The sequence below is a fragment of the Bactrocera dorsalis genome, chromosome 3, assembly GCF_023373825.1.
Source record: "Bactrocera dorsalis isolate Fly_Bdor chromosome 3, ASM2337382v1, whole genome shotgun sequence".
Classification (NCBI taxonomy): Eukaryota; Metazoa; Arthropoda; class Insecta; order Diptera; family Tephritidae; genus Bactrocera; species Bactrocera dorsalis.
Genome location: NC_064305.1, coordinates 43422570 through 43448572, shown reverse-complemented (window position 1 = coordinate 43448572; position 26003 = coordinate 43422570). Strand labels below are relative to the sequence as shown.

The 26003-nt window shown below is 37.7% G+C and overlaps 3 protein-coding genes across 18 annotated transcripts in view; 2 read left to right on the top strand and 1 right to left on the bottom strand.

The window, feature by feature from the left end:
• LOC125777143 (uncharacterized) overlaps positions 1–19051 on the top strand; it is a 537355-nt gene extending 518304 nt beyond the window's left edge. Inside the window, exon 2 of the mRNA XM_049451389.1 lies at positions 17125–19051. The gene's annotated coding sequence lies outside the window, so the exon portion shown is untranslated. The remainder of the gene's footprint in view (positions 1–17124) is intronic.
• The window catches only part of LOC105232674 (phosphatidylinositol phosphatase PTPRQ), an 862901-nt gene that overhangs the window by 616702 nt on the left and 220196 nt on the right, over positions 1–26003 (bottom strand). The gene's annotated exons all lie outside the window — the stretch shown is intronic.
• The window catches only part of LOC125777147 (uncharacterized), a 495194-nt gene that overhangs the window by 312944 nt on the left and 156247 nt on the right, over positions 1–26003 (top strand). The window lies entirely within an intron of this gene.

Sequence of the window (26003 nt, the reverse complement as noted above, 5' to 3'; positions counted from 1 at the left end):
GATGTCTCTGTCACCAGTTTGACGATTCTCTCGACTGCCACGGTGTGAGAGGGGAATTCACTAAATTTCCATACCTCTGCAGTGTATCCCGACAGCCCTTTTATGAGTTCTTCGTTAGAAACTGAACAAAGAACTGGTGGAACAGTCAAGGTAATAGTCTTCCAGTTAATCATATCGTAATAAGTATTAGCTTTGAAATTCAGCTTTGGCACTTTATTACATCTAACTCTTCCATTTATGGTGTCAGACTCTGCTTCTCTGGCTGCCAGAAGACGGTCAAGGGCCAACTTTCTGACTTCTATCCGTTCGTCAGTCATCATACTAAGGAGAATGTTTTCTGGAAGAGCAAAGAAAGCATTCTGTTGAATGGATGAATCGACAACCTTGCGCAGTTCAGCGGGTAAGTATCTCGACCTTTGAATTGCAGCATAGAGATGGCGCGAGCCATCTTTGATTGAACTGTTGAATCTTATTGAGAACCACAAAGGTGAGTAAACTGTAAGTATGTACTTGACCAAAATCTTTATTTCCTTTGTTGGTTTGTCAGTAGAAATGTATAATCTCAGAATTCTATTTGCACAGGTGAGCCAGCGAGATTTGCACATGTTACCTGGATGCATCGACGCTAAATCTGAGGAACATTGACCGGAAATAACAGCTTCTGATATTTTATAGAGATAAGCTTGGTCTGTGCTAAGTTGGGTCGGATTAATAACCTCAGAAGGTAATTGGCAGGATGGAAAACTTTCAAATTTGACAACAGGCATCTTCTTACAATCAGGGAGCAGTTTACCTATGTCGCCAGAGAATGTATTTGGACTCTTTGAGACACCATCTATGTGTTCGAAAAGAGCACGGAATGGAAGTTCGTCGAAATGTAGAAGACAAACAACCCACTGTAATGGCCTACCTATTCTTTCATTTAGTTTCCGAATGATTCCACCTTTCCAACCTGTGTTCGTGTTGGTGCCATCAGCACCGACAACTTCTAGATGTTCGACATCAACTGAATTGTCTTGTAAATGTTGCCATATAGCTTGCGTCTCATCCTCAGCTGACCCGGAAGGAGAAGTGACGTGGCCAAAGTAATGACAACCAGGTTGCGCTATAAGAGAAATATGTTCCTCTTTGACAGTGTCGCGGTAGTACTTTTCACCTTCGCTGACTTGTGTAAGTGTATTGTCTTTGCGGCCGTCAAAATACAGCCCATATACGGAGTCAATACTTTCGGTGTTCTGGAGCTTAACACCAACACTTTTTTTTGCCCGACTAATCTTGCATTTGTCAGTGACAAAGCTAGCCTGATCCTCTGTTATCAAACCTGCTTTTTTGGCATCCAGAAAAGCCGATGAAACAATCAAGGCCGCTGCTCTATCACTTACTCCAAATCTTTGGGCAGCTAAAGCAGTGTGTTGCAATACTAGTGTGTTTTGTTTGGTTTTAGAGGATGGAAGAGAAAATTCATCATCACCATCGTTTTTCGAAGAATCAATGTGCGACGCGTCTACATTGTTGTCGTCTGTATGAGAGTCTGGCTGATCTGAATGGTCACGTGTTCTAGCTGATACTTTTCTGATAAGTGTTGATGTTGAATGACGTTTTGAAAACTTTTCTTTACGTTCATTTTTCTTTGCAATCTTTTTTGTTTCAGGTAGATCAACACTTCCAATGCGACCAATTCTTGTGGTTCTCTGGTCCAAGAGAAATGGTTGTTCATTGATAGGAACTTTCCTTTCCTTTGGACAAGTGCGAGAAGAAAAATAAATGCATTTACTAGCAGCGATGTCAAATAATTTTCCGGCAGAAGAGACAAAGTCGTCTCTTTTAGAGCTCAAACCTATTGGGTTCCTTAAAAACATTTTTTTAAGAGTCAGAAATTTCTTATGGTATGTGGTGAGCATTTGTACAACTCTGGTGTGTGAAACTATCGGAATAGATGACTTTTTGAAAGTATTTTCAACCTTTTTTGCAACTATTTCTGTAACCTCTTTACTCCTAGGTTCATAGTTGTCGCCTCGGAGTCGCCCTATACCAAATCTTTCAAACTGATAACACAAAAGAACATCCTGGTAAGTAGGTAACTGGGACTCAGAGAGATTGTACGGATATATGCCAAACACAGGACATTTCTGTCTAAATTTAAATTTAGATACCGACATTTTGAGTTCTGTGTTTTGTTGAGAGAATATAAGTGATAGCACCTGGCGAAATCAACGATAAGAGTGAAGGAACTCGATGAAAAAATATTTATGTGGAGACCAGTCCGAACGTGTCGTATGGCGCAGGGAAATGAATGTAAGTGATAGAACTCGGCGAAATCACCGACAAGAGTGAAGGAACTCGATGAATAAATATTTGTGTGGAGACCTATCCGAACGTGTCCTTTGGCGTAGGTGAATGAATGTGAGTGATAGCACTCGGCGAAATCAACGTCAAGAAGTGTGGCCGCAAGCCGATTTTCACCTTGCGCTGTGGCGCGCCGCCTTTTCGCTCGTATTTGGGGAACGGTTCGTCCTACGGCCATGTTCACATATACTATTTCGGTAGCAAATGACGTGACAAATAACTTTTGTTTTATACATTTTGCCATGAGATGCGTATTTCAGGTGCTAGGTAGACAATTTCACGATTTTAGGCGAATTTCCGAAATTTCAAGGCCGAGGTTCGGGTTGAAGATGCAATCCGATCTCAAAACAAAAAGTTGCATTGGAATCAGGAAGTACTAAGGCAACTTTTCCGCACTATTAGAAATACCGAATCGAAAAAATTCCGGAATCGACCCACCCTAATGGACACTTATACGTGGCGTGTTCGCGCGTCGGAAAACCGTATTCTTTGTTTATTTACGCACCACATAACAAAAACAAGTAAGAAAGGGCTAAGTTCGGAGGCAACCGAACATTTTATACCTTTGCAAGGGAAATACTATAAGGGGCGCGATTACGATTCTTTTGACGCCGCGATTTGAGGGGATAATCTGTTAGAGGATTATCTAAAAAATATTGACGGTAGTCGTATAGAGCCATATATTGAAGTTAGCACATATACAAAATATACAGACAATTTTGTAAGTAAAATCTAATTCAGCAATATTTTGCATTGCTCAAGTAAATTTAAATCAAATAAAATTAATTTCCAAAAATTGCAATAACAAAAACACATTTCGTCGGCACTATAACAAGCAGAAACCGAAGCGGAAACCGTGCCGCCGCAATGTGAGCCGTTTCACAACCAAACTGAGGTTCGCACTGGTTTTAGCTTACGTTATGATTATTTGATGTATAGAAATAAGTTCTAGCTAGTAAGAACTCGTACATATGTAAGTTTTTAGTAAGTAAGCAAAATTTGATTATAAAAACTAAGTAAATTTGTTGAATAAAGAGAGTTCAACTTTTGCCAGCAGCAAAGGTGCGCGTTGATATTATTGGTGGGCAGCATTAACTGGCGCCCGAGACTTCAAATTTAAATTGTCTATATCGGTTGAAAAAAGCAGCGTTAGAAAACTCTAAATCGCGCATTGATAAAATTGGTGTTGCCCGCGAGCAGAAAAAAAAACAGCGTTAGGAAACTGCTGTTATCTAAACAAAGTGTTTAAAGTAACTCTAATCGCACATTAATAAAACTTCTGTTATCCGCGTGTAAGTAACTAAGCAGCTTAACAAAACTGCTGTTATCTAAAAACGTGCTCAAAGAGACTCAAAACTGTGCATTAATAAAAACTATTGTTGCCCCTAAACAAGAAGGAATCAACGTAGAAAAGCTGCCATAACACCAAGTGCTCAAAGTGACTCTAATACGACAATAATAACTGTGCAACTGAGAAAATTATTCTCGCAGCATATTCAACTGTGTAGACAAAAGTGCAAAACCACCAAGACAACAATCAAAGCCTGAACTGTGACGTCATCCACTCCCAAGTAGCGGAGTAAAACACCTCAAAAAGGAACAAGTGGACCGCCCGAAATCAGGATGCAGAAGCTGATACTCCCGATACTGTTGTAAGAATTAAAATTAAGTTATTCACCTTTTTGTAATCAAATTTATGTATTGAGCAATTTAAAATAAATTGTAATAAGAGCAAGATTATAACAATTAGCAATAGAAAAAATTGTAAAAACTGGTGAGCCTCAGTATGGAGCAAGTACAAGAAGCCATCACACACTTGACAGGCGCTATAAACGCGCAAATCGAGCAAGCTAAGATATTAAACAATAGAATAAATCAATTAGAAGCTAGAATCAACCCACACAACGAAAGCGCTAACCCAAATAACCTTATTCACTTAACAGAGGCAGACCTAGCCGAAATTAGCAGATTGCCTGATAGTGTAAAGAACCTACCGACATTCGAAGGAGACCCGATCCAATTTATCTCCTGGATCCACAATGTAGAATCTATTTTACAGGACTATGAGGTGGTAAGGACAAAGCCACTCTATAGAGCCATCTTACGGCACATTAGGCAAAAAGTGAAAGGTCCTGCGGATACGGCCTTAATATCATATAATATATTTTATGGCGACTGGGGGACAATCAAGAGTTGTTTGTCACTGCACTACGCAGACAAACGCGACCTAAAGACCCTAGAACACGAACTAGGATCCTTATCTCAAAAGCACTTTAGCGTAGAGCAGTTCTATGCTCGAATTAATCACCAATTATCTTTGATAATCAATAAAATAAAGGGACAGGACTATTCCAGAGAAACAAGTAGCGTGCTACTAGAAACTTATAGGAACCGAGCCCTTGACGTATTCATCAGAGGCCTAAACGGTGAACTATCCAGGATGCTAGTCATCCAACGACCCAAGAACTTACCCGAAGCATACGCTTCCTGTCTTGAAATACAAAACATTAACTTAAGAAACTATTCAATCTACCCAAGGAATATAGGTAGCTTAAGCCAAACGCAAAGAAACCAAATGAACCAAAAACAGGTATTTGTACCAAGGGAATTAAACTCGTTCGAAAAAAATCAAATCTATAATAAAAATATTCAAACTCAAGCGCTACCTCCACCTAGGCCAACCCAACCCAAGCCTGCGGTCCCGATGGAGGTAGACCCTTCAATACATTCACAAAAAATAAATTATATGAACCGACCGGTAAATATACCTTTAGTAAGGCCATCCAACAGTTCTTCAAATATTCCTAGGAAACACCCAAAATTATTTAATATTCAAACAGAGGACCAAGAATTTACTGAAGGTGGAGAGTGCGAAGAAATAAATTTTATGACAGACGCCTCTCTAGTTTACCCCATCTAGAACTCACCTTAAAAAATGGGGGTACCTTAAAATTCCTTATAGATACAGGAGCTAATAAAAAATTTGTGTGTGAAAAACTTTCAAGGAATTCCAGTAAACTTAGATGTCCTTTTGAAGTCCAATCAGCCGCGGGTCCAGTAAAAATAACCCATAAACTGTGTGGATCATTTTTTAAAAGTATAGGTATAACAAATAAGATTGATTTCTTTATATTATCTAATTTAAAGTCCTTTGATGGCATCATAGGTGATGATACCCTCAAAGAATTGGGAGGGATTATAAACAGAAAAAATGACACGCTAACCCTCGGGGATGTGGTACTGCCACTAAAACAAAAAGTATCAAAACAAATAAATAATATTCAAGAAACGACCCATGAACAGGAGGTTAGGGAAATAATAAATAAGTACTCGGAACTTTTCGGACCAGTCTCTGACAGTGGGACAATCAATACAACCGTGTTAGCAGAAATAAGAACAACAAGTGAAGAGCCGATCTATACAAAATCATACCCTTACCCAACCAACCTCCGGAGTGAGGTAGAAAGACAGATAGCAGAACTTCTGGACAATGGTGTAATAAGGCCTTCAAAGAGCCCATATAACTCACCATTGTGGATTGTACCAAAAAAATCAGGGCCGACAGGGGAAAAGAAGTACAGAGTTGTCGTCGATTTTAAACGACTAAATGCAGTAACGATACCTGACTCCTACCCAATACCTGATATAAACAACACTCTTGCTAGCTTAGGCGAGTGCAGTTATTTTACCACACTCGACCTTACATCCGGATTCCACCAAATCAGGATGAAGGAAAAGGACATAGAAAAGACAGCTTTTTCAACAGCCAATGGTAAATACGAATTTACTAGGTTGCCGTTCGGCTTAAAAAATGCCCCTTCCATTTTTCAGAGAATGCTCAATGACGTTCTCAAACCTCTTATAAGGAAGTCCTGCTACGTCTATATTGATGATATTATAATAACAGATAAAACTAAAGAAGAACATCTAACCAATATTAAAGATGTATTCGCGCTCTTGTGTAAAGCAAATCTAAAGGTCAATCTAGAAAAATCCAAATTTTTCAAGACGAAAGTGGAATTTTTAGGGCATATCGTTACAGGAGAAGGTATTTTGCCAGATCCTGAAAAGATATCCGCTATTAAAAAGATTCCTGCACCTGCTAACCTTAAGGAATTAAAAGGTTTCCTAGGTTTAGCGTCATATTACAGGAGATTTATAAAAGACTTTGCGAAAATTGTCAAGCCACTTACAAATTTAACTAGAGGCGAAAATGCGCAAGTGAAAGCAAGTCAATCTAAAAGAATACAAATTTCGCTAACAGAGGAATGCTTAAAATCATTTCATGATATAAAATATCTGCTTATGTCTTCCGAAATCCTGGTATTCCCAGACTTCAATAAACCATTTATTTTGACGACAGATGCTTCCAATACAGCAATTGGGGCAGTCCTTTCACAAGGGGAAATCGGTAAAGATAGACCCATAACTTACATATCTAGATCACTCAATAAAACCGAGGAGAATTACTCCACAATTGAAAAAGAAATGCTCGCCATAGTATGGTCCCTCGACAAGTTAAGGACCTACTTATATGGAGCTAAGGAAATAAAAATCCTTACCGACCACCAGCCGCTGACGTTTGCACTAAGTAACAGTAACAACAACGCCAAGCTCAAAAGGTGGAAAGCAAGGATAGAAGAGTATAATTATAAACTCATTTATAAACCGGGAAAAACTAACGTAGTCGCTGATGCGTTATCACGGTTACCAATAGAAATAAATACGCTCACATCCACAGATGAAAATTCACAACATAGCGCAGAAGAGGATAACTCAAAACTCATTCCTCACTGTGAAGCGCCATTAAATGTTTTCAAAAATCAAATTGTATTCTTAGAAGGAAAGGAGGAGATAATTCACGAAGAACCTCATCCAAGGTACCACAGGCACCGCATTACATGTGAAGCTTACAATAAGGAAAAACTAATTGAAATCTTGAAAAGCGTTCTCAACCCAAATAGAATCAATGGTATTAAAATCCACGAAAAATATATTTCATTATTACAGCAGGTATACCAAGAATATTTCTCACAATTTCGTATCAGGATAACACAGAAAGTGGTTACTGATATCCCTGATGAGGAAGTTAAATTTAAAATAATAGAACCGGAACACAAAAGAGCTCATCGAAACGGTAAAGAAAATATAGGAAAATTCTCGTGTTCAGCTGTGCTTTGTTTCGTGCTTTGTTTCGTGCTCTGGCGAATTTGTTTAATCTTATTTAAAACTTTATTTGAAAGTGTCTGGATTAAGTGATCTTTTACGATAAGTATCAGTGTTATACTGTGCTGTTGAATCAATTGATATTTAGTAATTGTGTGTTGGCTAATTTTAATTTATTTCGCCGAGTCATTTTAAATTTGTTGTTGTGCTACATTTTAAGTAGTGAAATTGTTAGTGTTAATTTACTTTGCTTACTTAAATTTCTTTCTTGTTTTTATTCGTTTCCATCTTTGTCCACAGCTGTTCGCGAGTTTCTTACTTTAAGCGTATTACAGTGCATCTCAAACTGCTCGCTACATTGGTTGTTATCTTTGATAACCATCAATTTTTATTGCATTCATTTGTCATAAATATTTTTGTCATTGCTCGTTGTTTCATTTATTATTTACCATTTTTATATTTCTATTTAATTTTTTTTTTTTTATCTTTTTTTGTTTCTGTTTTTTAATCATTATGACTTGTAACTTTCCGAACTGCTCTGTAAAAGGCGAGTCGGAACGCTTTGTTTCTTGCTGGCTTTGTGATGGGCTTGCCCATCTTAAATGTGCTGGACTGACAGGTAGGATATTGGATTCAATTCTTGACAGTAAGGGATTGCGCTGGTCTTGCTTAAAATGCAGACCAACTGAAATTGAATTGTTTAAAGTCTTTAAGCAAGCGCGCAATGGTTTCAAGGAGATTGGTCAAGAGCTTGAAACCCTTACTGAAAAATTTAGGAATTATGAAATGCTTTTTCAATCATTTAAATGCCTAAATGTTCGGGAAGAGAATCAAAAACCTTCATCAAAACGTAAACGTCCGTCTGATGAAGATACCACTGTATCTTCGTTAAAACGAATGCCCCCACCCACTATTGACCTTATTAATCTGTCATCCCCTTGTCCTCAAGGTGAGAAAGTTCCGTCTGCTCAGGACACAGTGAAAACTATTACTGAACACAGTAAGCAGAAAACTTCCCAAGATCCGCCTGCAAATACGTCCAAATCAGCTACTAAAAACTGAGTGGTAATACCGCGGAAAAAGGCAATATTTTTCTCTAGACTTGCTGCGGATACCACAGTCGACGATATAAAAAATTACATCTCGTCGAAATTAAAAACGGAAGATACAGACATCCGTAAATTTAATTTCAAATACAACAGAGATATTTCGTCGTTTAAAATCAACGTATCCGCAGACAGTTTTCAATCGATACTAGATAACTCATTCTGGCCATCGGGGGTCTTTGTGCGCGAATTCGAGCACAAACGTGATAAGCCCCCTGTAGTTATCACCAAATTGCCAAGAAATCCCAGTATTACAAAAAACTAATTAACAATAATTCGCTGATTGTTTATTATCAAAATGTTAGAGGTCTTAACACAAAACTTGCTGATTTGTATTTAAACAGCATTCATTGTAACCTTAAAATCATTGCTTTCACGGAAACTTGGCTAAAGCCTCACATTTTTGATAATGAAATATTCATCAGCGATTTCCAAATTTTTAGATATGACCGGCTGGACAGAAAAGGAGGTGGTGTCTTGTTTGCTGTTCATTCTTCAATTCCATCTGAAGAAGTCGATGTTTCGCATGCAGACTTCATAGAATTTAAGTGCATTCGTATTTGCGCTAATAGTGGCCATATCTACTTAACTTTATCTTACATACCGCCTCACTCGGACATATCTGTATATTTGCAGCATGCTTCATTAATAAATAAGGTTTCCTCAATGGCTAATAATACTGATTCCATGATTGTTTTGGGAGATTTCAATTTATCGTGCGTATCATGGAAATCTATTGATGATTACACCATTCCTATTAGTACTCGCTTATGTTTTAACGAGTTCTTAGATGAAATGTCGGAGTTGGGTCTTAACCAAATTAATTTAATTTCAAACGAGTTTGGTAAGTTCTTAGATCTAGTTTATGTTGATAACGCTTCAATGTTCTCCGTTGTCCGATGTGATCCTTTGGTTCGGCCAGAGGACCCGCATCATCCTGCTTTGGAAATTAACATCGAAATCATAACCAACTTTGCTCTTAACAATACACAAGACCTTTGTTTTCGGTTCAACTTTGCGAAAGCTAATTTTAAGAAGATTAATTACGAACTTTCTAAAGTAACTTGGCCAGATTACAGTGGCAATATTGAATTTAGTGCTTCCCACTTTAATGAAACTATTTTAAACTTATTTGAAAAATATGTTCCGAAGTGTGTTGTTACTCAAAAAAGGAGTTCTAATTTATGGTTTTCGAAAGAATTATGTAAATTAAAAAATAGAAAATCTCGTGCTTTTAAACTTTTTAAAAAAACTGGTTTAGTTGCTGACTATTCAAAATATTCTAAATTGCGTCGACAATTTGCTGAACTTAACAAAATATGTTATAATAATTATATAAACAAAGCAAAAAATAATATTATACGTAATCCAAAATTGTTCTATGGTTTCGTCAACTCCAAACGCAGGATTTCTAACTTTCCGTCCGCTATGAAATATAAGTCTAGTATGTCTAGTGACAATCACACCATTTCTAATATGTTCGCTGAATTCTTTAAGTCCAATTACTCTCCAAAATCTCCAAAAAATGTTCCGTATCAGCACAAGTTATGTCCGATTTCTGTCATTAATGCGCCTACCATTTCCGAAGAAGACGTCTTATGTCAGTTGAACATGTTAGAACAATCATACAATTATGGCCCAGATATGATTCCCTCATGCTTTCTTAAGAAATGTGCCAAATATATATACCAACCCCTAACAAAACTATTTAACTCGTCTCTTATGCAAGGGTTATTTCCATCCATATGGAAAAAGTCATTTATAATTCCTTTACATAAGAGTGGATTTAGGTCATCTATTGAAAACTATAGGGGAATAGCAAAGTTGTCTGCAATATCTAAACTTTTTGAAGCAATTATAACAGACGACATAACCTTCCGGATCTCTCCACTAATTTCTTGTTCTCAGCACGGTTTTCGTAAAGGGAAATCTACTATAACTAACTTGCTTGAATTTGTATCACATGTATCTGCTGGCTTTAGGGAGAATAAGAATACTGATGTTATATACACAGATTTCAGTAAAGCTTTTGATAAAGTAAACCATTCAATTCTTTTGAATAAACTTGATCTTCTCGGTTTTCAACCAATATTTCTAAAATGGGTTGCTTCTTATCTTAGCAATAGAATTCAACAAGTCTTATTTAACGATACTTTTTCTGACATAATCAATGTTACTTCAGGCGTTCCACAAGGTAGCCATCTTGGTCCAATTTTGTTCTTGTTATTTATTAATGACATATCATCTGTTGTTAAGTTTTCAAAAGTCTTATTATATGCTGACGATGTAAAACTTTTTAAAACGTATACTTCAAACAACGAAAGATGCCAGTTGCAAACAGACTTAAACAACCTAGTTTCTTGGTGTGATAGAAATGACATGCCATTGAACCTTAAAAAATGTAAAACAATGTGCTTTTCACGTAGATCTGTAGACCCAACTTCATACACAATACAAAACTTTAGGTTGGAGCAAGTATGCAGTTTTGTTGATTTGGGAGAAACTATGGACCCCAAACTCAATTTTAATCTTCACGTATCTTCCACGGTTTTTAAAGCTAAAGGCGCTCTTAGTTTTGTTAAACGTTAGTCTAAAGAATTTAGAGATCCGCTTACCACAAAAATTCTTTTTACATCTCTGGTGAGGCCTATATTAGAGTATGCTTCTGTGGTATGGAACCCTAGTTACCAAGTCCATTCGGATAAGTTAGAGTCCGTTCAAAAACAATTCTTACTTTTTGCCTTAAATCATTTGAATTGGGATTCCAGTTTAAATCTTCCCCCTTACACTAACCGTTTAAAACTTATAAATCTCCCGACACTCGCTAGTCGTAGGGAGATGCTTGGTATAATATTTCTTGTAAAACTCATGAATGGGTCAGACTGTAGCCCATCTCTCTTATCTGATATTAATTTTAACTTCCCCGCTCGCTCTACCAGGCAGTTTAGACCCTTACTTTTAAAATTTTCTAGAACAAATTTTGAGTTAAACGAACCATTCCGCCGTATATGTCATGATTTCAATTTTCATTCCAGCACATTTGATTTAACAGACTCACTTTTTACAATTAAAAAAATGAGTTTAGCTACTCTCAACAAGTAAAATTATAAACTTTAATTTAATTCTTAATTTTGGCTGTTGAAATTTTTGTTTCTGTAGCTGAGCAGCTTAAGATCGCAACGCTTAAAACTCTCTTGCCTTTTATGACTCGGCTAATTCCGCTCGTTCGCGGATTGCGCCCCTCGCGTCGGTTGGGCGGGAGGAGGGTAACCGTTGGGATTTATTATTATATTGGAAAGATATTACTTTCCGCAGATGACTAAACTTATTAAAAAATATACTAAGTCATGTGAAATTTGTGGATGTAATAAATACGACCGACATCCACAAAAACCCAAGTTACAAGCAACTCCCATACCTTCATACCCAACAGAAATACTGCATATAGACATTATAGAAATATCCGGTGAAAAGTTTATTGCGTGCGTTGACAAATTCTCTAAATTTGCGAAATTTTTTAGAATCAAGAATAAATCAGTATTGCATATCAGGGATAAGCTGATAAAGCTTCTTCACTATTTTACTGTACCAAAGACATTAGTCATGGATAACGAGGGCAGCTTTATAAGCCCAATAACATTGAATTATTTAGAAGGATTAGGAATATCATTAGCTTTGTATATCATACTAAAACCAAAAAATAGGAATTCGTTTTTTATTCCACCAATAGTAGATTATCCACAGATTTCAGTAGCAAATGAAATTTTATCAGCGAGACGCTGATGCTTAAGAAAGGGGGAGTTAGCACATATACAAAATATACAGATAATTTTGTAAGTAAAATCTAATTCAGCAATATTTTGCATTGCTCAAGTAAAATTAAATCAAATATAATTAATTTCCAAAAATTGCAATAACAAAAACACATTTCGTCGGCACTATAACAAGCGGAAACCGTGCCGCCGCAATGTGAGCCGTTTCACAACCAAACTGAGGTTCGCACTGGTTTTAGCTTCCGTTATGATTATTTGATGTATAGAAATAAGTTCTAGCTAGTAAGAACTCGTACATATGTAAGTTTTTAGTAAGTAAGCAAAATTTGATTATAAAAACTAAGTAAATTTGTTGAATAAAGAGAGTTCAACTTTTGCCAGCAGCAAAGGTGCGCGTTGGTATTATTGGTGGGCAGCATTAACTTTGATGTAATAATTTTTGGCTTCGTCGACTTTTAATTGCACTTTTGAACCAACGATTTTGACATTCGAGGTCATTGATGGTATTGTCTGCGTTTCCTTTCTCCACATACTCACCAATGCTATGATTGGTGGTTAAGCATACAGTACCGTCACTGAAAAGTTGACTTAAGCGATAGTATTGCTTTCCACAATCAGTACAAATTCGGGATGTACCAGGATGTACAATCTTTTTGATGAAAGGCCATAAATCTGCCTTACTTTTTCCGTTTACGCGGAAAAAGCGACAGATTTTGTTTTCCTTACACAAAAGTCCCAATACCGTTATTGTCATTTGTCCCGTAACGCGTCCTCTGTTATATTTTCGTTTCGTTAAAAAAGTTTCATCGATTTGGAGTGTTTTGCCCTCTCCCCCGAGATAAAACTCTGCGTTGGAACATATAACCTCAGCAATATCCCTGAAGTAACTGTAGTAATCAACAACTGTGTTGCAACTTAATATCGGCTCCTCTGTTTGCTTACGCCAGTTGGTTAATTGGGCATGCACAGTCGTCACGTTCATTTTGCTCACAAAACAGCAAATTATTGCTAAAATTTCTTTCGGAGCCAAATGACACTGACACCCATTCAAAAATGTACCTCGAGCAGGATTAATGCTCTGCCTACAATGCTTCGCTCCTTTTTTTCGTTGGCTTTGAATCGCACCACCATCCATCCTAATTTTGATTTTTTATTTTCCATTGGTCGCATCTTCTGTCCACATTTGTCACATAAGGAGGAGTGGAATCCCTTGTTGGAATTAATCCCACTTCCTCAAAAATCTACAACGATTGCTCATTTGTTTGAACAAGCCTTCCAAAGGATGAAAAAATTCTGTAATTTTGAATTTAACTCCGGATGAGGCACTTCAAATTATTATTTTCGCAAAAATCGGAAATCATTACTACTTAATTCGCTTCGCTTCGCTTCACTTCAAAATAAAATATTCGCCGTTATGAAATTCTAATGGAAAATTTTCTTTGAATATGAATTTTATATTCCGACTTTTTGAATTGTTAAATATTAAGAAGGTTGAAAATTTTTCTTAATATGAAAGAGAAAAATTTGTGATTTAATGGCAAGGCTTGCTATTTTTCATAAATGAAAACACATAAATATCTTAAAAGTTTGAATGCGCAAAATAGCTTTTAAAATATATTTATTTTCTTAAAAAATACACAATTAGTGTAAATTTTTGATATATTTGAATGTATGCAGTGTAATTAAATACACTGTGCCCAAAAAATAAGGTGACATTTGAATTTACACTGCGCGCGTCGAAAGATTTGGAAAATTTTTTTTTAGGTTGGTGGTACTGTCAGTCAGGGGAGGATGGAGTCATGTGTAGAAGTTCACGCAAGTGAGGAAAGTTCTGTGATCGCCATTCACTTGGGAGTGGCCAGAAACGATTCTTTTGCATGTGACTCAAGCAGCTCACTACTTCCGGTCTTTGACCAAGTATCTTCTGGGTAGCCTAAGAACATCCGTTTGAAGGCGAGCTAACGTAAGAAGGCGAAACATCCCCTGCATAGGGTTGTGCGCTGGGTTTGGGACCCGTCACGTAAAAAAACACCCCCAATGAAAAGGAACAACAAGCCTCGCATGAGTGACCCCCCTTTTGATGACGACCATGGCAAACGAAATAAGGACTAAGAATTGAGGGCATGCACCTGGAATGTCCGGTCCCTTAATTGGGAAGGTGCCGCTGCCCAGCTGGTTGAAGTCCTCGTGAAAATAAAGGCTGACATCACCGCCGTCCAAGAAATGCGATGGACGGGACAAGGACAGAGACGAGTAGGTCCTTGTGACATCTACTACAGTGGCCATATAAAGGAGCGCAAGTTTGGTGTTGGATTCGTGGTTGGAGAGAGACTCCGTCGCCGAGTACTATCATTCACTCCGGAGAATGAACGTCTAGCCACAATCCGCATCAAAGCGGGGTTCTTCAACATATCGCTGATTTGCGCCCACGCCCCGACGGAAGAGAAGGACGATGTGACCAAAGATGCCTTTTATGAGTGCTTGGAGCGCACATATGAGAGATGCCCCCGCCACGATGTCAAAATCGTGCTTGGCGACTTCAACGCCAAGGTGGGCAAAGAAGGTATCTTTGGCACTACGGGGCCCGAAATATGGTTATCTGTAGTACTAAATTCCAGCATAAGAAGATACATCAAGTTACCTGGCTGTCTCCGGATCGATAAACCACCAACCAGATCGATCTTGTTGTGATAGACGGAAGACACGTCTCCAGTGTTTTAGATGTGCGTGCGCTCCGAGGTCCTAACATCGACTCGGACCACTATATTGATGCAGCCAAGATTCGCACCCGCCTCTGTGCAGCAAAAAACGCACGCCAACAAACACAAGGAAGGTTCGACGTCGAGAAGCTGCAATCACAACAAACAGCCGAACGATTTTCTACTCCGCTTGCACTCCTGCTCTCTGAGAGCAGTTGTCAACAACTCGGTATAAGGGAACTGTGGGACGGCATTTCAAACTCCTTACGTACAGCTGCAACCGAAACCATTGGTTTTCAGAAAGTGCAAAAGAACAGCTGGTACGACGAGGAGTGCCGTGTCGCAGCGGAGAGAAAACAGGCTGCCTACCTCGCAACGTTACGATCGACTACAACACGTGCGGGATGGGATAGATACCGAGAGATGAAGAGGGAAGCGAGACGCATTTGTAGACAGAAAAAGAAAGGTTCCGAAATGGGTGAGTACGAAGAGCTTGATAAGCTGGCCGACAGGGGTAATGCTCGAAAATTCTACGAAAAGATGCAGCAGCTTACAGAAGGTTTCAAGATCGGAGCATACTCTTGTAGAACCCCCCACGGTGATCTAGCCACCGATGCCCAGAGCATACTTAAATTATGGAGGGAATACTTCTCCAGCCTGCTGAATGGCAGTGAACGCACAACACCAGGAGAAGGCGAACCCGATACCCCAATCGATGACGATGGAGCAGACGTTCCATTGCCCGACCATGAAGAAGTTCGAAGAGCAATTGCCCGCCTGAAAACAACAAAGCGGCAGGGGCCGATGGATTGCCGGCCGAGCTATTCAAACACGGCGGCGAAGAACTGACAAGGAGCATGCATCAGCTTCTTTGCAATATATGGTCGGACGAAAGCATGCCCAGTGATTGGAATTTAAGTGTGCTATGCCCAATCCATAAAAAAGGAGACCCCACAATCTGCGCCAACTATCGTGGGATAAGTCTCCTCAACATCGCATACAAGGTTCTATCGAGCGTATTGTGTGAAAGATTAAAGCCCACCTTCAACAAACTGATTGGACGTTATCAGTGTGACTTTAGACCTGGCAAATCAACAACCGACCAGATATTCACCATGCGCCAAATCTTGGAAAAGACCCGTGAAAGGAGAATCGACACACACCACCTCTTCGTCGATTTCAAAGCTGCTTTCGACAGCACGAAAAGGAGCTGCCTCTATGCCGCGATGTCTGAATTTGGTATCCCCGCAAAACTAATACGGCTGTGTAAACTGACGTTGAGCAGCTCCAAAAGCTCCGTCAGGATAGGGAAGGTCCTCTCCGAGCCGTTCGATCCCAAGGCGACTCCCTATCGTGCGACTTCTTCAGTCTGCTGCTGGAGAAAATTATTCGAGCTGCAAAACTTAATCGAGCAGGTACAATGTTTTATAAGAGTGTACAACTGCTGGCGTATGCCGATGTATTGATATCATCGGCCTCAACACCCGCGCCGTTAGTTCTGCTTTCTCCAGACTGAAGAAGGAAGCAACGCAAATGGGTCTGGCAGTGAACGAGGGCAAGACGAAATATCTCCTGTCATCAAACAAACAGTCTTCGCACTCACGACTTGGCTCTCTCGTCACTATCGACAGTCATAGCTTTGAAGTTGTAAATAATTTCGTCTCTTTAGGAACCAACATTAACACCACCAACGATGTCAGCCTAGAAATCCAACGCAGGATTACTCTTGCCAACAGGTGCTACTTCGGACTGAGTAGGCAATTGAAAAGTAAAGTCCTCTCTCGACGAACAAAAGCCAAACTCTATAAGTCGCTCATAATTCCCGTCCTCTATATGGTGCAGAGGCTTGGACGATGACAACAACCGATGAGTCGACGTTGCGATTTTTCGAGAGAAAAGTTCTGCGAAAGATTTATGGTCCTTTGCGCGTTGGCCATGGCGAATATCGCATTCGATGGAACGATGAGCTGTACGAGATATACGACGACATTGACATAGTTCAGCGAATTAAAAGACAGCGGCTACGCTGGCTAGGTCATGTTTTCCGGATGGATGAAAACACTCCAGCTCTGAAAGTATTCGACCCGCCGCGGGAAGCAGAGGAAGAGGAAGACATCCACACCGTTGGAAGGACCAAGTGGAGAAGGACCTGGCCTCGCTTGGAATATCCAATTGGCGCCACGTAGCGAAGAGAAGAAACGACTGCCTTGCTGTTGTTGACTCGGCTATAATCGCGTAAGCGGTGTCTACGCCAGTAAAGAAGAAGAAGAAGACTTATATTGTATCTGGCAACTTTTCTCGTGTACAGCTGTGCTTTCGTGCTCTTAGAAACTTAGAAATTTGTTCAATTTATAAAATATTTAAAACTTTGTGAAAATTATCCGAATTGTGTGATCCGTTAAGATAAGTATCACTGTAATATTGTTCTTTTAAAGTAATTGAAATTTACTTTAATTGTGTGTTGGCTAAATTTAATTTATTCCACCGAGTCATTTTCAATTGGTTTTTGTGCTACATTTTAAATAGTGCAATTGTTAGTGTTAATTTATATTGCTTACTTAAATTTCTTTCTTGTTTTTATACGTTTCCATCTTTGTCCACAGCTGTTCGCGAGTTTCTTACTTTTCGTGTGTTACAGTGCATCTCAAACTGGTTGTTATCTTTGATAACCAACTATTTTTATTGCTCTCATTTGTTACAAATATTTTTGTCATTGCTCTTTTACTTTTATTATTTAACATCTATATATGTAAATAAAAATGAATCGCCAAAATGTATGTACGCTCATAACTTTCATACGACTGAACCAAATTTGATTATTCTTTTTTTCAAATCTTCGTTGATGCTGGAACATGATAATCGCTAGAATCAAATGATGGACGATGTGATGGCTACTTCGCATGCCACTAAAGTTCGCATACTTTTCGCGATGATCGATTCAACATTTCAGCCTTCAAATCTGCGTAATGAACAAAAATTACATACATTGACGAAGACATTTTACATCGTATTCGCTAAGAATTGGAAATGGATTAACTCCGGTTGATACTTTCGGTGGTTTGATATCAATTCCATCTGCCGCTTATCGATTCAGGAAAGATGAACTCATCAGGAATGATTATCCGAACATTGACCAAATTATCGTAACTTTGATTCTTTGAGTGCACGTGCAATGATAGCTGCCAAAAATACCGATAATGTTGACTTAAACTGGAAGATTCAAAGTCAAATTCCGGGAGACTTGCGCTCATACAAATCGATCGATCGTCTTGACAATGAAGACGACGCCGTGAATTATCCAGTGGAATTTCTAAATTTTTTGGAGAGGCTTGGTATGCCGCCGCATTATTTGCGTCTCAAAGTTGGATCTGTCGGTATTATGTTTCGCAATCTGCAAGCGCCGAAACTGTGTAATGGAACCCGACTGATTGTGACGCACCTATCGAATACATGGGGGCAGAATGATTGATTCTACGAATTCCTTTGAGTTCTATCGATTTCCATTTCAGTTCAAACGGATTCCGTTTCCAGTAAAAATTGCATTTGAGATAACAATCATCAGGATAAAAGGATAGTCACTAGAAATTTGTGGCATAAATTTGGAAGTGCTATGTTTTTCGCACGGCCAAAAATACGTGTCGTACTCACGATATGGAAAACTATCTTCTCTGTACATTTACGCATCGGAACAGAAACCAAAAAATGTTGTTTATCAAGCTGCGTTACATTGAAATAATTTAGAAAAATCGCAGTAAGTAAGTAAATGATTATCAATACAGTATGTATTTTTGTCTTTTCAAATCACATAATTTCAAGCAGGACAACGGCTAGCTAGTTTTTTATATTTTTATTTAATATTGTTTTTGGTTCATTATGACTTGTAACTTTCCGAAATGCTCTGTGAAAGGCGAGTCGGAACGCTTTGTTTCTTGCTGGCTTTGTGATGGGCTTGCCCATCTTAAATGTGCTGGACTGACAGGTAGGATATTAGATTCTATTCTCGACGGTAAGGGCTTGCGCTGGTCTTGCTTAAAATGCAGACCAACAGAAACAGAATTGTTTAAAGTTTTTAAGCAGGCGCGCAATGGTTTCAAGGAGGACTGAAAAATTTAGGAATTATGAAACGCTGTTTCAATCATTTCAATGCCTAAATGTGCGGGAAGAGAATCCAAAACCTTTAGCTAAACGTAAACGTCCGTCTGATGAAGATACCACTGTATCTTCCTTAAAGAGAATGCCTCCACCCACTTTTGACCTCATTAACCTTGCATCCCCTTGTCCTCAAGGAGAGAAGGTTCCGTCCGCACAAGACACAGAGAAAACTGTTACTGAACACGGTAAGCGGAAAACTTCGCAAGATCCGCCTCCAAATACCTCCAAGTCAGCTAATAACAACTTAGTTTTAATACCACGGAAAAAGGCAATTTTTGTCTCAAGACTTGCTGCGGATACGACAGTCGACGATATAAAAAGTTACATCTCGTCGAAATTAAAAACGGAAGATACAGACATCCGTAAATTTAATTTCAAATACAACAGGGATATTTCGTCATTTAAGATCGACGTATCCGCTGACAATTTTCAATTGATACTTGATAACTCATTCTGGCCATCTGGGGTCTTTGTGCACGAATTCGAGCACGAACGCGATAAGCCCCCTGTAGTTATCTCTAAATTGCCAAGAAAGCCCGTGATTACAAAAAACTAATTAACAATAATTCGCTGAATATTTATTATCAAAATGTTAGAGGTCTTAATGCAAAACTTGGTGATTTGTATTTAAATAGCGCTCATTGCAATTTTAAAATCATTGCCTTCACAGAAACTTGGCTAAAGCCTCACATTTTTGATAATGAAATATTCATCAGCGATTTCCAAATTTTTAGATATGACCGGCTGGACAGAAAAGGAGGTGGTGTCTTGTTTGCTGTTCATTCTTCAATTCCATCTGAAGAAGACGATGTTCCGCTTGCTGATTTCATAGAATTTAAGTGCATTCGTTTGCGCTAATAGTGGCCATATCTACTTAACTTTATCTTATATACCGCCTCATTCGGATATATCTGTATATATGCAACATGCTTCATTAATAAATAATGTTTTCTCAATGAATAATAATACAGATTCCATGATTGTTTTGGGAGATTTCAATTTACCGTGCGTATCATGGAACTCTATTGATAATTACACCATTCCGATGAGTACTCGCTTATGTTTTAACGAGTTCTTAGATGAAATGTCGGAGCTGGGCCTTAACCAAATTAATTTAATTTCAAACGAGTTTGGTAAGATCTTAGATCTAGTTTATGTTGATAACACTTCAATGTTCTCCGTTGTCCGATGTGATCCTTTGGTTCGGTCAGAGGACCCGTATCATCCTGCTTTGGAAATTAACCTCGAAATCATACCTAACTTTCGGTTCAACTTTGCGAAAGCTAATTTTAAGAAGATTAATAACGAACTTTCTAAAGTAACTTGGCCAGACTACAGTTTCAATATTGAATTTAGTGCTTCCCACTTTAATGAAACTATTTTAAACTTATTTGAAAAATATGTTCCGAAGTGTGTTGTTACTCAAAAAAGGAGTTCTATTTTATGGTTTTCGAAAGAATTATGTAAATTAAAAAATAGAAAATCTCGTGCTTTTAAACTTTTTAAAAAAACTGGTTTAGTTGCTGACTATTCAAAATATTCTAAATTGCGTCGAAAATTTGCTGAACTTAACAAAATATGTTATAATAATTATATAAATAAAGTAAAAAATAATATTATACGTAATCAAAAATTGTTCTATGGTTTCGTCAACTCCAAACGCAGGATTTCTAATTTTCGGTCCGCTATGAAATATAAGGCTCGTATGTCTAGTAGTGATGAGCGATATTTCACTACCGGTGATTTTTTCACTGTGATTGAAAAATCGCAAATCGCAACTGCGATCACTTTTTATAAATAGCAGTTCGCTTCTATGAACTGCGATTGCGATCGCAGCTCGAAACTGTGATCGCAGTTCGAACCAGTGATTGCGATCGCAGTTCGAAACTGTGATCGCAGTTCGAACCTGTGAATTACGATCACAATAGCAAATAGCAGAAAAGTAACAACTTTCTTCAGGGTATTGTATATATCGTATATGCTATTTTGCGTCAAAGCGGTTTGAAGTTTTGAGTGTAACGTTCTTATAATTTTTAATAATGGCAGGAAATGTATCAAGGAAAAGAAGTGAAGTGTGATGTTTGAAGTGGTAGATGAAATATAATACAAATGGAATATTTTAATTTGTTTTAATAAAATTTTTAATTTTACTTATTGTTAAAACCAAATTTGAAAGCTTTTTGTGTTCAAAACAAGAATTGTAACTAATTAATTTCAGAAAAAATATGGAATAAAAAAATTACGGGTTATTAATATTTTCCCAAAGACTAGGAAACTCCCGTTATTACTTTGGTCTTGAAAATATTATTAGCGGGTATTCAAAACATTCTGATGGATTATGGAGTTTATAGTTTTTTTTTGAAAATATTAAAAGCGGATCATACCAACATACAAATGAACTATGCAATAAGCTCTAAGTTTCAGGTAGCCGAACCTCTCCAACATTTGCGAAAATGTAGTGAAAAGAAAGGCGTAAAAACTTGACTCGAGTTACAGGAACCAAAAGAGAATTTACCGCCAATAACGACAAAAGGTTCAGTCGTTCCCACGGCAGTCGGGTGTACGTAACTGGACGGGACCCGGACTTGTATTCGGCCAAACACTGTCAAATCGGCAGAATCTGCCGCTACAACAACAACAACAAAAGGTCTCCGTTTTAACGTCGACTTAGTTGCGATCGCAATAGCAATATAAAATCACCGTGATTTAAAAATAGCAATCACTGAAATCACAGTGATTTAAAAATCGCAATATCGCTCATCTCTAATGTCTAGTGACAATCACACCATTTCTAATATGTTCGCTGAATTCTTTAAGTCCAATTACTCTCCAAAATCTCCAAAAAATGTTCCGCATCAGCACAAGTTATGTCCGATTTCTGTCATTAATGCACCTACCATTTCCGAAGCAGACGTCTTATATCAGTTAAATATATTAGAACAATCATACAATTATGGCCCAGATATGATTCCCTCATGCTTTCTTAAGAAATGTGCCAAATATATATACCAACCCCTAACAAAACTATTTAATTCATCACTTATGCAAGGCTTATTTCCATCCATATGGAAAAAGTCATTTATAATCCCTTTACATAAGAGTGGATTTAGGTCATCTATTGAAAACTATAGGGGAATAGCAAGTTGTCTACAATACCTAAACTTTTTGGAGTAATTATAATAGACGACATAACCTTCCGGATCTCTCCACTAATTTCTTGTTCTCAGCACGGTTTTCGTAAAGGGAAATCTATAATAACTAATTTGCTTGAATTTGTATCACATGTATCAACGGGCTTTAGGGAGAATAAGAATACTGATGTTATATACACAGATTTTAGTAAAGCTTTTGATAAAGTGAACCATTCAATTCTTTTGAATAAACTTGATCTTCTTGGTTTTCAACCAATATTTCTAAAATGGGTTGCTTCTTATCTTAGTAATAGAATTCAACAAGTCATATTTAACGATCATTTTTCTGACATTATCAATGTTCCTTTATTGATGACATATCATCTGTTGTTAAGTCTTCAAAAGTTTTATTATATGCTGACGATGTAAAACTTTTTAAAACGTATGCTTCAAATATCGAAAGATGTCAGTTGCAAACAGACTTAAACAACCTAGTTTCTTGGTGTGATAGAAATGACATGCCATTGAACCTTAAAAAATGTAAAACGATGTGCTTTTCACGTAGATCTGTAGACCCTATTTCATACGCAATACAAAACTTTAGGTTGGAACAAGTATGTATAGGGTGATTTTTTAAGAGCTTGATAACTTTTTAAAAAAAAACGCATAAAATTTGCAAAATCTCATCGGTTCTTTATTTGAAACGTTAGATTGGTTCATGACATTTACTTTTTGAAGATAATTTCATTTAAATGTTGACCCGGCTGCGTCTTAGGTGGTCCATTCGGAAAGTCCAATTTTGGGCAACTTTTTCGAGCATTTCGGCCGGAATAGCCCGAATTTCTTCGGAAATGTTGTCTTCCAAAGCTGGAATAGTTGCTGGCTTATTTCTGTAGACTTTAGACTTGACGTAGCCCCACAAAAAATAGTCTAAAGGCGTTAAATCGCATGATCTTGGTGGCCAACTTACGGGTCCATTTCTTGAGATGAATTGTTGTCCGAAGTTTTCCCTCAAAATGGCCATAGAATCGCGAGCTGTGTGGCATGTAGCGCCATCTTGTTGAAACCACATGTCAACCAAGTTCAGTTCTTCCATTTTTGGCAACAAAAAGTTTGTTAGCATCGAACGATAGCGATCGCCATTCACCGTAACGTTGCGTCCAACAGCATCTTTGAAAAAATACGGTCCAATGATTCCACCAGCGTACAAACCACACCAAACAGTGCATTTTTCGGGATGCATGGGCAGTTCTTGAACGGCTTCTGGTTGCTCTTCACCCCAAATGCGGCAATTTTGCTTATTTACGTAGCCATTCAACCAGAAATGAGCCTCATCGCTGAACAAAACACGCGCGCGAAACACATTTCGAACCGAACACTGATTTTGGTAATAAAATTCAATGATTTGCAAGCGTTGCTCGTTAGTAAGTCTATTCATGATGAAATGTCAAAGCATACTGAGCATCTTTCTCTTTGACACCATGTCTGAAATCCCACGTGATCTGTCAAATACTAATGCATGAAAATCCTAACCTCAAAAAAATCACCCGTTAGTTTTGTTGATCTGGGAGTAACTAAGGACCCCAAACTCAATTTTAATCTTCACGCACCTGCCACGGTTTTTAAAGCTAAAGGCGCTTTTAGTTATGTTAAACGTTGGTTTAAAGAATTTAGAGATCCGTTTACCACAAAAATTCTTTTTTACATCTCTAGTGAGCCTTATATTAGAGTATGCTTCTGTGGTTTGGAACCCTAGTTACCAAGTCCATTCAGATAAGTTAGAGTCCGTTTAAAAACAATTTTTACTTTTTGCCTTAAATCATTTGCATTGGGATTCCAGTTTAAATCTTCCCCCTCACACTAACCGTTTAAAACTTATAAATCTCCCGACACTCGCTAGTCGTAGAGAGATGCTTGGTATAATATTTCTTGTAAAACTCATGAATGGGTCAGTCTGTAGCCCATCTCTCTTATCTGATATAAATTTTAACGTTCCCGCTCGCTCTACCAGGCAGTTTAGACCCTTACTTTTAAAATTTTCTAGAACAAATTTTGAGTTAAACGAACCATTCCGCCGAATATGTCATGATTTCAATTCTCATTCCAGCACATTTGATCTAACAGTCTCACTCTTTACCATTAAAAAAATTATTTTATCTACTCTCAACAAGTAACATTTAAAAATTATAAACTTTAATTTAATCCTTAATTTTGGCTGTTGTTTTTGTTTCACTAGCTGGGCAGCTTAAGATCGCAACGCTTAAAACTCTATTGCCTTTTATGACTCGGCTAATTCCGCTCGTTCGCGGATTGCGCCCCTCGCGTCGGTTGGGCGGGAGGAGGGTAATCGTTGGGTATTATTATTATATTAATTGAAAAATGTGTGAAAAGTGGGTTGAACATAGTGAAAAACGAGAATTGATTTTATAAATTTTTGAACTTTAAACAGAAATATATCTAAAACTATGTGTCTGAGGAGGGTATATGTGTATACATTTTTTAATCCTGACGATCTCCTCTATCCTCAAATCGCGGCGCCAAAAGAATCGTAATATAGCCCTATAAGGTGCAAAACCAATCATATAGAGTAAAGTCAGCCGGATGTTCGAAAATCCTGATATTAGTTATATAGGGGCTAGGCCAAGTTTTCGCTCAAATTATCTATTTTAAGCACAAAGATACCCTGTTATAAATAAAACACGCTCCCTTATTTTCATTGGGATAACTCACATATTGGCCGATATATGCGGTACAAAGTCACCCGGAATTTTGAAAATTTTTATGTAAGGTATATGGAGGCTAAGGGAAGTATTGGTCCTATTCAACCCTTTTTTGACATTCAGAATTGCCGTTATAACAGAAGGATTATCTCTTAATTTCAATTATATAAGTCTATCACACATGGGCCAACTTTTTCGATCAAAAGTCAACTAAAGGTATGGTACTTTTTCAAAAATTTTCGCCAACCATTGCAGTTTAGCACTGCGCCTATCATTTTTTTGTTTACATGTCATTTCTGATTCTGAACACAAGCCTTTGAAGTGGTTAAATAATCTCAAAGGCTCTAACATGAAACTGTAATAATAAACAGTATCGGAAAATTTAGGCAGATACATAAACACAGTAGAGGCAAGATCCACATACGGGACAGTTTAAAGCAATTTCAAGAAAATTGGTTAATCCTCATAAACATTAAATCCATCTTAGTTGTGGTGTAAACAAAAAGTAGCATTTTGACAGAAAAGGCTAATTTAAAAGAAATAACGCAGAAAATATTGATAGTAAGGGGGCTAACATTTTTTTGTGGGAACGCCGATTGTTTTTAATTCCAAGAGATTTATGCTCAGAATTTTCAACTCAAAGATTTAATATTGCATAGGTCAAAGATAAAACTAATAGAAATAACTAACAAAAAAATACTGTATATTAGAAAACGGTCACTTTCATAACAATCACAGAGGCATATAAGTTTTTTTATCCTAAGTTATTTAAAATATTAAAAAGTGTTTTAAATAACATTTTAGTTTGCAAAATAGAAAAACACAACAGAAATTCAAATTGAAATAAATTGAAGTAAATTGAAATAAAACACTTGGGCTCCGCATTAATTAGTGGCATCTCTGAGTGTGA